Raw genomic sequence first — 12,264 nt, forward strand, 5'->3', positions numbered from 1 at the left:
GTGTGTGTGTGTGTGTGTGTGTGTGTGTGTGTGTGTGTGTGTGTGTGTGTGTGTGTGTGTGTGTGTGTGTGTGTGTGTGTGTGTGTGTGTGTGTGTGTGTGTGTGTGTGTGTGTGTGTGTGTGTGTGTGTGTGTGTGTGTGTGTGTGTGTGTGTGTGTGTGTGTGTGTGTGTGTGTGTGTGTGTGTGTGTGTGTGTGTGTGTGTGTGTGTGTGTGTGTGTGTGTGTGTGTGTGTGTGTGTGTGTGTGTGTGTGTGTTGTGTGTGTGTGTGTGTGTGTGTGTGTGTGTGTGTGTGTGTGTGTGTGTGTGTGTGTGTGTGTGTGTGTGTGTGTGTGTGTGTGTGTGTGTGTGTGTGTGTGTGTGTGTGTGTGTGTGTGTGTGTGTGTGTGTGTGTGTGTGTGTGTGTGTGTGTGTGTGTGTGTGTGTGTGTGTGTGTGTGTGTGTGTGTGTGTGTGTGTGTGTGTGTGTGTGTGTGTGTGTGTGTGTGTGTGTGTGTGTGTGTGTGTGTGTGTGTGTGTGTGTGTGTGTGTGTGTGTGTGTGTGTGTGTGTGTGTGTGTGTGTGTGTGGTGTGTGTGTGTGTGTGTGTGTGTGTGTGTGTGTGTGTGTGTGTGTGTGTGTGTGTGTGTGTGTGTGTGTGTGTGTGTGTGTGTGTGTGTGTGTGTGTGTGTGTGTGTGTGTGTGTGTGTGTGTGTGTGTGTGTGTGTTGTGTGTGTGTGTGTGTGTGTGTGTGTGTGTGTGTGTGTGTGTGTGTTAAAAATACATAAAGAAGCGTTATATAAACTATCGTAAGTAAAAAAAAAAAAAAAAACTCGAATAAAAAAATGAAAAAGACACCTAAGACAAACGACAGTAAAACCAATATAACAAAATAATATCAACAGCACAACTTCCTCAACGTAAAACTTGTACACTACGTTAAGTCCACTGTAATCAACACTAAATATAACACCAGTGAGGAAAGAAGACCACACCTTGAGGTCGACTCCTGAGTCCTCGCCCTCATCTCCCAAGAATCGCGAGGACACGTTAGGGGGAACTTATTAAACTTGTGACATCAATTTAGAAGTCTTAAATTAATCCGCGTAATGAATGTAAACGATCCGTGCAGATAATGGACAAAATAATGCACGTAAACACTCCATTCTGTAAAGTTCTCAACGCTATTTTAATTATCGTTTACTTAATTTATCTATTATGCTATTTATTTTTACCTTTTTCTTTTATCTAAGTACAGACGCATGTGGTTATGTTTATATGTTTTCTTTTTATCTGTTTATTTATCTATTTGTCTGTCTGTTTGTCTGGTCTATATATCTATCTACTTATCCATCAATTTACCCAATTTACCTGTTTATTCTATCTATCTATCTGCCTCTCTATCTATACATCTACTTATTTATCCATCTATCCATTCATTCATCTATCTATCTATCTATCTATCTATCTATCTATCTATCTATCTATTCATCTGTCTATCTACTTGCCCACCTCTATTTATACATTTATCTGTCTGTTCGTCTACTTATCTATACATTCATCTACCCAACCATCCTGCCATTTATTCACCCATCCATCCATTCTTCCATCGAACTATCTATCCATCTATCTATTTATTCATCTGTCTAACAAAATACACATCAAGCAATTCACCTGTTTATCTATCAGTCCGTCCGCCCATTCCATTCATCCATTTATCCATCTTTTCATTAACCTGCACTGATCAACAAACTTAATCACCCACAGGAAGCGCTCGGTATTACAAAAAAAAAAAAAAATTTGCCTAATCAATAGATACAAAAATAAAACACATTACGCTGATCAGATTACCCGCCTGTCCATCCCTCACTGTTTTCCTATCGCTGCTTTGTGTCCCTTTAAGGTCGCGGCGGGAAGGGGAGGAGGGGTAAGGCAGGATCATGATGCGGTGTCGCGGCCAGACGTAAATAAAGGGCCCTGTGAATTGCACGTGTTGGTCTGCGCTGCTCTGATGCCACTAGGTGTATTCTTAAAGGCTTCATTCTCTTATCTCTTATCCTCAAAGGCCAAGGAGATGATTGCCAGGGTTCTCACGAGTGTCTTATTCCGTGAGGGTTAGGTTAGTGATTGCATCGTCTCTGTTTCTCTGTTTATTTATCTATCAGTCTGCTTATCTATACATTTATCTACTTATCCGTCCAGCTATTTATTTATCCTTCCATCCCTTTATATGTCTGTTTATTTATTTATCTAAGTGCTGTAGTGCCGTATGTAATCTTCTTATTTGTGTGAGGTAGGGAAGCATTGTCAATCTGTCAAAGTCATCCTTATCATTTAAGTTCTGTTGGAGCTGATAAGGTGAATTAGGATATTTTCAAAGCCATGGATATTATTAGTAGGGATCTCATGTCTTTTGTCTTCAATGGTACATAAGTCTTCTTAAATTATCGCTGAAATTACTAGAGTCCCTAGAAACCGCAATACCCTCCACTGAGCCCTGTTGAAGGACTGCAGAAGGGTTAAGACATTGTGGTGTTTACGAATATCTACCCCGCCGTAACAGAATCTATCGTCTGGGAGTTATTTTGGGAAGAAATCTTGCCGTTGAAATCAAAACACCGTCTCACTTCCTCCTTCATTGACTGACTTGCCGCAGTGGTGAAGTTGAAGCAGTTTAAAGCCACCAAGGCAGTGAGAGTAAAGACCAAAAATCCACAGACGTCATACCTTTCCATATCCTTCATTTCCAAACCAGTGCTGCAAAAAGAGAGTCACACAGTTCACATCCAGTGCAGGAGAGGGAAAGATGCGCAAAAAAAAAAACTATACAAAAGTAATGGAAACACGAACACATCAATGGAAAGTTAATGAGAACGTAGCTGGTGGATGCGTAAGTGTTGCCTCCGCGTGTATCCGGCTGCTGAGGTCACTGAACTGCCACCGACACCTGTCACCGCGTTGCCGCTTCAAGGACTGAAGGGCTGCAGGTCATTCACACCCTGCACACACCTCTCTGCTGGGACGCAATAGATACAGATTCGTGTTCTTAAAATGCCGGCGTCTTATCTCGATTTTTAATAAGCGCTAGTGAAAATTATTAGTTTTTTGAACTGTATTTATGATTCTGGTAAGGATTCTGCAATATCAGTGAGAAAAAAAAAAGGACCGCTGAGAACCTACTTGATCATCTCTGTGGGATTTGAAAAAAGTCTTTATGAGAGAACAGAGCGTTTAAGAATACAGGTCCTGGTCAGTCCTAGTCAGTTTGATAAGGATTCTGCAATAAAAGTGAGGAAAAAAAAGGACGGCTGAGAACCTAACTGATCACCTTTGGGGCTTTTGAAAATAGTTCCTACCTGAGAAGAAAGCGTTCAAGAATACGAGTCCAGTCACTTATTCACTGAACAGGCTGTGTGCTGGGACGTAATACGAGGCGCCCAGCGTAACCTAACCGAATTCTGCTGTTTACACGTAGACAAGAGACAATTTGGGCTTTGTCTCCTTTCACGCGTAGCCGCCGCCATGACACGCCAAGCCAGCGGGGTGAGGCGTCAGGTATCAAGGAGAGCGTCTAAGAATCCAGACTTTAATTCATCATTGACCCTAAATCTGCAGCATCACAGTCAATGATACCAAGAAGACCTTACTTTCATCTCCGATCTTTTTTTTTTTTTTTTGCTCGACATCCTAAACCTTCTCAAGACTCCAAGGGCTGCTTTTTTCAACGTTTCAGCGCCTTTTTTATTATCTTTCAACATGATTTAATGAAAGTTAATGGTCTTTTCGAGCGTGTTTCGTGATTTTAGTGATGGTTTTGTTACATTTCAAACACCATAAATAGGAAAAATATCCTTGAGAACCTGGCTAATCATCTCAATGGCCTTTGAAAAACAATCCTAATGAGAACAAAAGCATCTAAGATTGCAAGCATCAGTTCATCATTAAAACCAAACTTCCATTATTAGAATCGCCATTACTATAAAGATACCATAATCTAAAACATTTCTGCGCCTCACCTTCTCTACATCTAAAACGGCCTACTTCAAGTTACGTTGGTTTTTAAGGCTATTTTTACGGTTCTAGCGAAAGATTAACAACCTCTCTATATTATAAACAGGAAAAACTTTTCTAATCATCTCTGTGGCCTTTGAAAGTAATCGTGGTAGGAGAGGAAAGCGTTTCAGAATACGGTCTCAGTGCAACGCCAGCGACTTATCTTCTTTCGACGCTTCCCTAGAGTCAAGGGGTTGACGCCATGTACGAGTCTCCTGTTGCTTGTCCCTTGTATCATTCTCTATGACTCCCATCCTTCGCAGTTCTAACGCAATGTCATCCCTCCACCTCACTCTGTCTACCTCTCGATCTTCTTCCTTCCACTGGTTCCTTAGAAATCCTAAACCTAAAGGACTACAAGGCAGCCAGCGCCCCCTCGAGCCTGCCGCTGCCCGCCGCTCACCTGTCCTAGCTTCGTCATCAGCGGCGGAGCCTGCGGCGGCGGCGGCGGCTCAGGCGGAGTGTCTGCCGGCAATCTGGTGTGGAATGAAATGTGAGCGACCATCCCGCAAATTGGATTGACCCTGTGATTGTTGGCCCATTTCAGGCGAGGCAGAGCTGGAGGGCCGGCGTGTCTGGCGGCGACGGTGGTGGTGGAGGAGGAGAGGGAGGTGGAGGAGGAGCAGTTTGCGTTGGAGGAGGAATGGAGATGTGGTTTGTGATGGTAGTGGAGAACATGTGACACTGTGTGCGTTGGCGAGAGAGAGAGAGAGGAGAGAGAGAGAGAGAGAGGAGAGAGAGAGAGAGAGAGAGAGAGGAGAGAGAGAGAGAGAGAGAGAGAGAGAGAGAGAGAGAGAGAGAGAATCCTTTATGTAAACTAGTGAAGAACGAACTGTGTGTGTGTGTGTGTGTGTGTGTGTGTGTGTGTGTGTGTGTGTGTGTGTGTGTGTGTGTGTGTGTGTGTGTGTGTGTGTGTGTGTGTGTGTGTGTGTGTGTGTGGGTGTGTGTGTGTGTGTGTGTGTACATCACCACGAGGAGCTCAACAGCAAGTAAGATGACAGCCTCGTGTCCACTAAGCCCCATAAACCGTTTTCTTTGCCTCCTTTTGAACCGTCTCACTCTAAGCTGCCTGACGCCCCTCAGTCACCCCTGCCTCGCCTCTCCCGGTCTTCTCTCACTTCACCCTCCCATTCCTCCCCCTATTTTACTCTGTTCTTCCTTCTATTTCCTATTTCCCTCCCTATCTTGTTCCTCTCTTCATTCTACCATTCCTCTATTTTTTTTTTCTCTTATCTTCCTACCTTGTCTCTCCTTCTACTCTTCCAGTCTTCTCTCTCCCTTCTCCTATCCCCGTCTTTCTTCTCTTCATCTTCCTAGTTTCTCCAGTTCTCTCCCCTTATGTCCCTACACACTCTCATTCCTCTCCCAAAGTCCTATCACTCTTTCTATCTATCTACCTATCTTTTCTATCTATTTTTCTATCCCCTTTCTCTTATTCTATTCTCTTTTTTCTTTCTCTTCTTAGTTTATCCTATTCTTCCATTTTTTTCTCATTTTCTTCTTTTTTCTTATTCTTGTCCTATTTTCCCTTCTTTGTCCTAATTTTTCATTCTCCTTTCTCTATCCTATTCTTCTCACTTCATTGTCTTTTTTCTTTCCTCTTTTTCCTTATTTGTTTTCCTCCCTTGCGGTATGTCTCTCCATTCTTTGTTCAATTCTGTCTATTCCTTCTCCCATTCTTCCTCCTTCCCTCTCAATTTTCTCGTAATTCCATTTTCTCATTGAAATTGTTCCCTTCATTTCCTCTCGTTTCCTTCTTCAGTTTCCCTTTCTCTTCCCTGTCCTCATTTTGCCTGTTTCCTTGGTTTCCTTTCACTTTGTCTCACTCCCAACAGTCTCCTTTCTTCCTTTCTTCTCTTCTCTCCTCTCATTCTCTCAATTTCTTCTTTTACCTCCTTCTATTTCCTTATCTTCCTTCCTTTATACTATTTTTCCTTATCTCTTTCCCTTTTGTTTCTATCTATTTTCTCCTTTTTTTTTCTTTACTGTTTTTTCCTCTTATTTTCCTCTTTCACAACTGTTTTCTTTCCGTAATCTTCGTTTTCCTTCTTGCTTTTTTTTCTCTTATTTTCCTCCCTTTATATTTTTTTTCTGCTTAACATTTCTTTCCCTAACTCGTTCCTTGCTTTAGAATTCTTTTAGTTTCCTCCTTTATCGGTTTCCTCTACCTTTCCTTCCATTTCCAACTCTTCCTTGTTCTTTTTTTCCTTTTTATTTTACTCTCTTACCATTTTCCCCGTTCCTAACCTTTCACAACCTTTTTCCTATCCTTTCCTGGTCAATTTTTCTCTTAGATTAATTTTTCTACAAGTTTCCTCTCTCTAAACCTTCCATAACCTTCCTTTTCCTACCCTTACTTAAGTCTTTTTTCCTCTTATTTCCCACTGTTACCAGTTTCCTCATCCCTAACCTTCCTTTCTCTACTCCTTCCAGCTCTATTTTCCTCTCAGTTTTCCCCCTCACTAGTTCCCTTTCTTTAATTTTCCATAATCTTCTTTCCCTACCCCTTTCCTGCCGTTTCCCTCTTAGTTTCCCTCCCTCACCAGCTTCCTCGTCCATAAATTTCCATAACCTTCCTTTCCCTACCCGTCCTTTCTCCCTTCTCCACTCCTCGTCCCTCACTCCTGATCCTCTCCCACCCGTCTCGTCGCCAGCCTCGTGTAGGGCGCCTCTCAGGTGTGGAGGGAGTCAGGTGTCAAGGTGGCGGTGTAAGGGCAAGATACACGCTCAGGAGGGAATTCAAAGAGCGGGTAACGAAGCCATTAGGAAACACCAGGCTGCATAGACGGAAATACTTGACTTGACGTGACGAGGAATTGTCTGGTGTGACTCTTAATGGTGAATACAGAAGGTAGAGTCCATGAGTCGTTAAGAAAATACCATGAATGTTTAGACTACAGTCATTTATACATTAGTGACGAGGAATTGTTTCTCGTGATTCTGGAAATCCAGTTGAGGGAAGAAGATCGAGGGGAAGACAGAGGATGAGACGGGGGGGACGGAGTTACGGTAGGACTGCAAAGGGTAGGAGTCACACAGGAAGATGCAAAGGACAGAGACTGGGGGAGACTCGTACAAGGCGACAGGAGAAGACTTTTGATTGTGAATGCAGGAGCCATGGTCACTTATACATTAGTAAACACCAGGTTGAAGTGATGCAAATACTTGAGTTGAGGGAATGTAAATATGATTACATTTAGCGTGATTTCTCGTGATGGTGAATACAGAAGTCATAATCAGTGATACATTAGAACACGACATACGAGGTGAAATGACGGAAAACACGGGGATATAAGCGTCCCATCACCTTTAATTGTCTTTCTGGTAACATTTACGGGTTTATTTCAAGATTACATTCGCTCTCACTTATTCCTGTCAGTAAATTCCCTGCGTTGTGTTTATTTCAATATTACATTACTACCTGTTACTTTCCTTTATTACGTCCCTATAACAGGTCACGTTTCTCTACGATTTTAGTGCCCCGTCTTAATTACCAAAAAGTCAACTGGTTGTGTCACTTTATCTTAAGACATCAAGTTACAAGTAATCCCTATCAGTATTTTCTGTTACGTTTCTTTAACACGTCAAGTTTCTCTACGGTCTTATTTACCAAAAAAATCACTTACTTGTGTCGCCTTAAGTCACCACGCCATAACCTCACTCAAGTTATTTCCAGTTACGTTCCCATGATGTGCTTTTCACTCCCCTTCACAATCACACTGTCACGTATCATTTACCAAGCGTCCCCTGGTGCTGTCACGTTTCCCAGGCGCTGTCACGTTCTCGCTAACTAATTCCGCAAGAGTCAGTCACCTTACTTGCCCCTTTTTTCGCAGGCCAGGTTTCTTTCTCAGGCTCCCGACGCACCTTTTTCACCCTCCCGGACATTTTCATTTTCCCGGAGGCCATATCTTGCTTCCCTGTCAACTGATCACGCGAGTCTCACATTCCTCAGCTTAGTTATCTTTTATATGTAGCCCCCGCACATAGATTTCCAAAAATACCCTTTCCTCTCTCTCTCTCTCTCTCTCTCTCTCTCTCTCTCTCTCTCTCTCTCTCTCTCTCTCTCTCTCTCTCTCTCTCTCTCTCTCTCTCTCTCTCTCTCTCTCTCTCTCTCTCTCTCTCTCTCTCTCTCTCTCTCTCTCTCTCTCTCTCTCTCTCTTTCAGCGGTGTTTTTCTTCTTTCCTGCTCTGTCTTGCCGTGTCTTTTCTCTCTTTTGATTTTCTTTCCTTTCCCATTTCCTCTATTTTTCTTATTTTCTCTTATCGTCCCTTGTTTTTTTCATTTTTTTCGTTTCCTCTCACTACTTCTTTCCTATTTTTCTCCTTCTCTCTTCTCTTTTTCTTCTCCTCTTTTGCCTTTTTATTCTATCACCTCTCCTTTCACACGGCCAAGAGAGAAAAACAAAAAACAACATTCCTGATATATTTCTTCACTCTTCAGAAGCCCTTCCACACTCAGCCTTCCTCACCCTTACCACCACAATCAGCACTCACTCACTCACTCACTCACTTGATCATTCTCGCACCTTCAGATCCCAGCGGGCGCACACACACCCGCGCACATCAAGGGCCGCCTCCTCAAAGCTGAATTCCCTTAATCATATATTTAGCAAGTGCACTGCATGAAATTCAATCCTCTTCTAAATGCCCAACAGACCCGCGTCTCCCTTGCCTCTTCCCGGACTTGACGAATTTCAGCATGCAAGTAATATAATTTTTCAAAACTTTCTTTCAACTTTGCTTGACAGGCAGTGAGTGAGAAAATTTGCTTCCGACACACACGGAGCTCCAAAAGCGTCTCGCCACTCCCCGCGCACGGTAGCCACGCAGCATCTACGTATACCATCCACACCAATCCACACAGCCTCAATTAGGAGCTTCACGCCCACAGCATCCACGCAAAAAGCCACACATTACCCGCATATCAACACTGCCTCACTTACAATCTCCCCCACATGCTGCATCCACGCAAAATCCACGCAACCCCTCACACGGTCTCCGTCTCACGTGCACACCCGCATACCGCTGTGTTACTGTCAACGCGTCACCTTACACCAGATTACCGCCACGCCAAGCCCTCACACTTTACGCGCCATTTCCACACTGCTCACTAAACATTCACCCACACTTGTTTTCCGACACATCATCTCCTCTTCCCCTCATCTTTCCTTGGCTACACACTTCATTCTGCACTCTCTACATCCACACATCGTTATTTTTCTCCTATGCTTTCTATTTTAGCCACCAGTTCCTCTACTCCTACGTCTCTCTCTCTCTCTCTCTCTCTCTCTCTCTCTCTCTCTCTCTCTCTCTCTCTCTCTCTCTCTCTCTCTCTCTCTCTCTCTCTCTCTCTCTCTCGTTTCAGACTTCACACCCTCACACCCTGTTTCTCCTTACAGTTCCCTCCTCTGCCTTTCACTCTGCCCGTTACACCAACCACATTTTTTTCCTTCCTCTCCTCTTCAGTTTCACGTTTCCAAAGAGTCAGAGAGTAAAAACAGACCCTGCAAACATCGCTATTAAATGACAGAGTAATAAGCGTCCACTGATCTGCAATTTGCCTCAACAAACCCAACAACAGATTACAAAACAGAGTGAAAGCGAGAGCGACACAAATACACAAATAAACAACATCCATCCCTTTGTGTGTCTGCCTGGCTGTCTGTGTTTGCACTCGTTCACATATGGAATGCATAATCAGTACACAAAATCTATTGACTCTACACGAATCGCTGGCTGTTTTTGTGTTGGTTTATCTCAGTGAATGAAATGTGTATGTTTTTTTTTTCTTTCTCAATTATTTAACTTTTTTTTCTCTTAACTTTTTTTTTTCACAGCGAGAGGAAAAAGTGATATGGGAGAATTTGCTTGTAATGGCTGAGAAATTTAGTGCGTAGAGGTGTGTGTGTGTGTGTGTGTGTGTGTGTGTGTGTGTGTGTGTGTGTGTGTGTGTGTGTGTGTGTGTGTGTGTGTGTGTGTGTGTGTGTATGAGAGTGAGTGTATGAGTGTGCTGATGAATTTTTCCGTATTATCCTTTATTCTGTTTGGACAATATTCTCTCTCTCTCTCTCTCTCTCTCTCTCTCTCTCTCTCTCTCTCTCTCTCTCTCTCCCTTGTATTTCGATTTATGTGGTTCAGTTTTTATCTTCCTCTCTCCGTCCTTTCACTTCCTTTCCTTTTTTCCGTTTTCTTTTATCGTCTTTTCTCTTCTCTCCTTTCTTCTCCTCTGGTCTAATCTCCTAATGTATGCTTGTTATACCATCACCTCCCCCCGTCTCTCTCTCTCTCTCTCTCTCTCTCTCTCTCTCTCTCTCTCTCTCTCTCTCTCTCTCTCTCTCTCTCTCTTAGTACTGCGACTCACGTCCAGCGAAGCCTCGGGATACAAGTTTTAAATGGCAGTTGACCCTCCCTTCCTCCCTCCCTTCCTCCCTCCCTCCATATCTCTCTCCTCTCCCTTCCCTCCCTATCTCTCTTCTTTCTCTCCTCTCTTCTCTCTCCTCCTAGCGAACCACAAGCCATCCATTCATCCATCTTGTCTTTTACTCCTCCACTCTCACCCTCCCACTCTCTCTCTTTTTTTCTCTCTTCACCATCCACTCTCTCTTTTTCTCTCTCCCTCTCTTTTACCTCCTCCTCTCCCTCCCAACCCAGAGTTTCATCCAGCAAGTTGTTTTGACTGCACTAAAACACTCGCCATAAATATATTTGCAGCAACTTGATTAACACACGCACACACACGTAAACACACTCACACACACACACACACACACACACACACACACACACACACACACACAGGACAGCGGATATTGATGTGTGCGTAAAGGAGAGGTGGACGATATGTATGTGTGTGTGTGTGTGTGTGTGTGTGTGTGTGTGTGTGTGTGTGTGTGTGTGTGTGTGTGTGTGTGTGTGTGTGTGTGTGTGTGTGTGTGTGTGTGTGTGTGTGTGTGTGTGTGTGTGTGTGTTGGTGGGTGGAGTGGATGTGTGGGTGAGGAGAAAATACCTGACTTAGGCCCAAATGGTACCCGTTTTATGGCACCAAGCAGAGTTAATAAGCGAAAGAAATATTTTGAGTAGAAATTAACTGCGAAAAATAAAATAGTGATAAGAAAAGGTATTACACTTAAAAAAAAAAAATCACCGTAAGATCAGAAAAACAAAAATAAGTAAATAAATAAAAAAATAACGCAAGTACAAAATAACCAAACAAGAGAACAGTAAGAAAAAAAAACAAAAACAAAAAAACGCTAAAGAAAATTACTATTAACAAACATATACCAATGCAAAAAATAAATCTACTGTAATCAATGGTAGACGCACCTTCCGAGAAAAGAATCATAAATACACCAACAAATTATACAACATTGCAATTCCTTCTATCAAATTAAGGAGATAATTCGCACGTAACACAAACACTGCCATAAATATTCTTGTTTTTGGCACAATGAAGATAAAAAAAACAAGTTATTCTTCAGAGAGAGAGAGAGAGAGAGAGAGAGAGAGAGAGAGAGAGAGAGAGAGAGAGAGAGAGAGAGAGAGAGAGAGAGAGGGCGTGATGGATCCATAAGAAGTCACAGGATGGAGGAATAAGGAATTTTTCAAGAGTTTTACAATTCCTTCCGTGAAACTTCTCAGTGGAAAAGTTGTTGACGTCACTGGATAGCTCTCTCTCTCTCTCTCTCTCTCTCTCTCTCTCTCTCTCTCTCTCTCTCTCTCTCTCTCTCTCTCTCTCTCTTATAGGTACAATTAGAGACCGATGATTAGTGATGCCTCTCTCTCTCTCTCTCTCTCTCTCTCTCTCTCTCTCTCTCTCTCTCTCTCTCTCTCTCTCTCTCTCTCTCTCTCTCTCTCTCAGGAAGAAAACGAGATATATTTTCTTATTCCAGTGCATCTATGGTTTTTCACTTTGTATTGAGAGGAAAAGGGAAATATAAATGACTCTTTCAGTAAGATTTTTAACTTTTTCTCTCTCTTTCTGGGCAGGGAAGGGGACCGGAAATAGAGGCAATAGAGGAAGTGCTGGGGAATGATTCTAGGTAATGGTATTGATGGTGGTGGTGGTGGTGGTGGTGGTGGAGGGAGTAGGGGTTGGAGTGGCATGATGATGATGATGATGATGATGATGATGATGATGAAAAAAGAAGAACAAGGAGAAGAATGAAGTCAACAACAACAACAACAACAACAACAACAACAACAACAACAACAACAACAACAACAACAACAACAA

The 12,264-nt window shown here is 42.8% G+C and overlaps 1 long non-coding RNA gene across 2 annotated transcripts in view; it reads right to left on the reverse strand.

Moving 5' to 3' along the window:
* LOC135112957 (uncharacterized) overlaps window positions 1-12,264 on the reverse strand; it is a 97,541-nt gene that overhangs the window by 39,010 nt on the left and 46,267 nt on the right. Inside the window, exon 4 of one of the 2 annotated variants that reach the window (XR_010274642.1) lies at window positions 1,437-2,989. The exons of the other annotated variant lie outside the window; for it this stretch is intronic. This is a non-coding gene — a long non-coding RNA (uncharacterized LOC135112957). Of the gene's footprint in view, window positions 1-1,436; window positions 2,990-12,264 lie in introns of those variants that run through there. 2 annotated transcript variants of the gene reach the window in all.

Source organism: Scylla paramamosain, chromosome 24 (assembly GCF_035594125.1).
Source record: "Scylla paramamosain isolate STU-SP2022 chromosome 24, ASM3559412v1, whole genome shotgun sequence".
In the NCBI taxonomy this organism is placed as follows: Eukaryota; Metazoa; Arthropoda; class Malacostraca; order Decapoda; family Portunidae; genus Scylla; species Scylla paramamosain.